Below are 5,000 nucleotides of genomic sequence, written 5' to 3'. Positions count from 1 at the left end.
CAAATCTGTTAAATTTTGTTTTAAATTCGCATGATTTATCTATCAATAAATAAACCTGGAAATATTATCTCCAATATTGATAAAAGCTCCGTCAATAATTCTGATGAAAAAATGTTAAGGCGAAAAATTAGTCATTGAAGGTAAATGTTTGAGGAACACTCTTGCCAATATTGGCGAGTCGTTCCTTAAAAAAGAGGCAATTTTTATGGGTTGTGGAGAGAGAGAGAGAGAGAGAGAGAGAGAGAGAGAGAGAGAGAGAGAGAGAGAGAGAGAGAGAGAGAGAGAGAGAGAGAGAACGAAAAAAGAAATGGAGAGAGAGAGAGAGAGAACGAAAAAAGAAATGGAGGGGGAGAGAGAGAGAGAGAGAGAGAGAGAGAGAGAGAGAGAGAGAGAGAGAGAGAGAGAGAGAGAGAGAGAGAGACTTTTTCAAACAAATATTAATTGAAAAATCAAGTATGAAATAATTACGAACTATGTGTTTTTCTTAGTTTCCTAAATCTATTAAAAACATATTTTTGTAAGTTAGCATAACAAAAAAAAAAAATTATCAAGTCAAAATAATTCAATTTACCGAATAATTGTTTGAATTCAATTATTACTTACAATGTTATCCCTTTTGAATTCAGATCATCAAGTCTTGGCATATCCTCTGTTCTGCCATTTATTAAAAATTTCCTTTGGTCTATCATTTATTAAGAATTTCCTTTGCTCTGCCATTTATTAAGAATTCCCTCTGCTCTACCATTTATTAAGAATTTCCTCTGGTCTTTCATTTATTAAGAATTTCGTCTGTTCTGTCATTTATTAAAAATTTCCTTTGCTCTACCATTTATTTATAATTTCCTTTGCTCTGCCATTTATTAGGGATTTTCCCTGGTCTACCATTTATTGAGAATTTCCTCTGCTCTACCATTTATTAAGAATTTCCTGTTCTACCATTTATCAAGAATTTTTTCTGTTATGCCATTTATTAAGAATTTTCTGCTCTACCATATATTAAGAATTTCCTGCTCTACTATTTATTAAGAATTTCCTGTTTTACCATTAATTAAGAATTTCCCGTTCTACCATTAATTAAAAATTTCCTTTCCTGCAATATATTTAGAATTTCCTCTATTCTACCATTATTAAATATTGCCTTTGAATTATTCTACTATTTATCAAGAATTCCCTCTGTTCTACCATTTATTAAAAACTTCCTCTGTTCTACCATTTATTAAAAAACTTCCTCTGTTCTACCATTTATTAAAAACTTCCTCTGTTCTACCATTTATTAAGAATTTCCACCACTCGACCATCTATTTAGAATTTCTCCAACCCAACCTTTCCACTAAATATAAATCAAAGTTATGGTTAATATCCATAAAAGCCAAACTAACCTATAAACTACAGATGCAAGAATAAATTTACAATCATAACGTCGAAAACAAACAACGATCTTGAATACCTTCCCTGAATTCTTTCCGGAGTTGAGGACACTTAACGAGAAAAATTTTCTAACCGGGACCCCTACCTGGAGTGGTTCCTGCCAGGGTTGCCATTTTGGCCTTTTTCAGACAAAAAAAACTATAATTTGGCCTTTTTAAAAATTGGTTGGCCTTTCGTAATATGAAAAAAGGCGGGCCTTAAATACTATATATTTAGCTTTTTCTACTAATGGTTTGGCCTTTTGGAGCTTCTGTTGATTAGAAGTTGGTCTTTTCTCATTTAGCAAACCTGGCAACCCTGCTGTGTACCATAAAAGGCCTGAAAGCTCGTTAAAGAAGAAGAGAAGAAGACGGTATATCGCCAGGGAGGAGTTTGCGATGAGATTAAGATTTCTTGATTTAGAATCTAACGTTATTTTCAAGTCATCAACGAGACATCCGGAGTTTGATGCGTTGTGCAGGAGTGTGGAAGGAGAGGAAATCATCCTTACGAGGATGATGAAAAAGTACCTCATTATTTAGTTCTGTTCAAAGGACCTTGGTTCTATCATTATGTTTTTGGGAGGGATGGTATTGCATAGGGGATTTAACTGAGAAATGAGATGGAAGATTTAGGAGAAATGAAAAAAGTACCTCATTTTATAGTTCTGTTCAAAGGACCTTGGTTCTGTTATTACTTTTGGGGGATTGTATTGCATAGGGGATTTAACTAAGAAATGAGATGGGGAATTTAGGAGAAATGAGATGGAAGGTTTTATGAGAAATTAATTTGGTGTTATAGGTGTGGGACGTTTATGTGAGATATGAAATGATGGATTTAAGCTCGACGAAAAGAGAGATAAAGAGGCCATATTCTGATCTATTTAATGTTATTATCAACTTACTTCTTTATTAGCAAACAGAGGCGTTAAAATGCAATGAGCCATAAGAAAGGTCTTTCATATCTTCAGCTGTTGGTAGAGCGAACTTATCTTTTTACGATGTTGGGTTGGTTTTAAGTTACTGCTAAGTTAAGGGGGTCGATTGGCTAATGACGTTTTTTTAAGGATAAGGACTTTGACATTCATACCACTTAACAAGGTGACTTAGGACATCTCCAAACTGCGTAGGATTTTTGCCTCTAACCTTCGGTTTTTTACGACGCCAGGGCGATTTAATGATAAGGAAAGCATAAACAGACATTTTTTTTCTTAAATGGTTAGTTATGAAACGTGGGACACTTTTACATTTCCACTTTAATTCTAAGTCGGAGACTTTATCCTAAATAACCAATGCTATTCTTAGTCGTGTGCTGTGCATTAAAGGTTTAAAGGTCGCTCATGAATGGCAGAGGCAAGGGATAGCGACAGTGCCCTAGCTAGCAGGACAATGCGCTAGAGACTGATCAGCGCCTAAACCCACTTTCCACCCAAGTTAGGACCAGGGAAGGCCAGTCAGCCCTATCAGGACAATAGAGACAGACTATATATCCATATGATCAGCGCCTAAGCCCCCTCTCCACCCAAGCTATGACCAGGCAGGGCCAGACAATGGCTGCTGATGACTCGGCAGGTAGACCAAGGGTGGTGAGGTTGCAGAAACTACAAGAAACTATTGAGTTTGAGCTCGAACCACATTCTGGGAGATCGCCAGAGAAGGACGTTTCCAGTACATTGTTATGCTAATAAAATCACATTAAAGATGTGATTCTAATTCAAATTGGTTAACGTTCATTTATGTATTGTTATCGATAATTTCTTATCTAATTCTCACAATTATCAACTTTGAGTCATTTCGATTAGTATCTATTTCTTTGCAAGGACATATGCAGATAAATCCACATATCAACATTGGTGAATTTGTCACATTTCGAAACGAAGAAACACATTCATTTTAATGTTGTTACTGTAATTAAGATATTTTACTTTCCTTGTTTCCTTTCCTCACTGGGCTATTTTCTCTGTTGGAGCCCCTGGGCTTATAGCATCTTGCTTTTCCAACTAGGGTTGTAACTTAGCAAGTAATAATAATAATAATAATAATAATAATAATAATAATAATAATAATATCCAAAGTCTTTAATCACAATTAATTAAAATTGGAAACTTCTATAATAAAGCATTATCCCCTCCTCAAAATATACTATCAAACCACACGAATAACTTCGATCACAGCAGGAAAAACAAAATCACTCTTCAAGTCCCTGATCGCTGAAACCGACATCCCGAGAAGTCAATGGAAGAAACATTTTCTCTCCGGCGCTAATAAATTCCAAAGCAATCCCGTCGCTCGGTCGAGTTAACGTCCAACGCAGGTGATTCCAAAGCCTTAATCAATGTTGTTGCCGTCAGCCCTGAGGTAATAATTATCCTAGGTACGGATTGTGTTTGCCATCGACGAGTCGGTTTACAGCTTCCGAACCTCCGGATATTGAGGCTCCAGAGTGCCCGGTAATTCAGACTCACTGGAGCTGTACCGCTTCGTAGATCTCCAGATCTGGAGTCCCGCCATTGTTGGCCGAGATTGTATCGCGTAAAATGGAGAAATAAAGTCAGCGTAATTCACGCTGGTGGGCATGGAAATGCTGGAAATGCTGGAAATGCAGTACTGGTAAATTCGCCGTTTCCCATTGAGTGAATTTACAAGGAAAGATTAATTCCAGGTGTGAATTTGAAGAGATGGAAGGGGCTGTCTGTTTCGGTACAAATTAGGAGAAACCTCTTGTTAGTGAGAGATGGATTGCTTTGAGATAGTGGAGTCATACTTCTTGGTATTGTAATGGAGTGAGATTCCAGTAGGAATTTTCTTTGGATAATTCTATGCAATAAAACACCTCTAACTTCACTCTTATTTGTTTTCATGTATATACATATGCGTGTGTGTGTGTCTGTGTGATTGTATAACCGATTTGGTATTTAAAGATTTAAAGGTTTAAAGGCCACTCAGGAATGGCAGAGGCAAGGGACGGTGATAATCCCCTAGAGACTGACCATATATACATATGATCAGCACCCAAGCCTCTGTCCACCCAAGCTAGGACCAAGGACGGCCAGGCAATGGCTGCTGATGACTCAGCAGGTAGACCTATAGGCTCCCCCAAACCCCACATCCTTAGCTCACAAGAATGGTGAGGTTGCAGCGACCAAAGAAACTAAAAAGTTTGAGCGGGACTCGAACTCCAGTTTGGCGATCACCAGTCAGGAACGTTACCACATAGGCGTAAGTTTTATCGAGTTATCTCCAACAGATGAAAAACTTTTCTCTTTTAAAATCCACACTGTTGAAAATTTGCCGTAAAGAACGGTAAAAATCCTGTAAAAAATATTGCTAGACAGTTACCGTTTTGGAAAACGGATACATTGAGGTAAAGGAGTGATATTACGGTCACCAACCCGTGAAAGAAAATAACAAAGTAGGTTTAAAATTACGGTCGCCTTTATTTTACTGAAATAGGACTGAGAACAATATATTTTTACCGTTTAAAAAACAGATATATTGACGTTAGTTAAGGAGCGATATTACGGTCACCAACCCGTGAAAATATAACAAAGTATGGTAGAATTACGGTCACCTGTATTTTACTGAAATACGGCT

This window comes from Palaemon carinicauda, chromosome 24 (genome assembly GCF_036898095.1).
Source record: "Palaemon carinicauda isolate YSFRI2023 chromosome 24, ASM3689809v2, whole genome shotgun sequence".
Taxonomy (NCBI): Eukaryota; Metazoa; Arthropoda; class Malacostraca; order Decapoda; family Palaemonidae; genus Palaemon; species Palaemon carinicauda.
The sequence above is the reverse complement of the archived record's forward strand: the minus strand, read 5'-3'. Positions refer to the sequence as shown.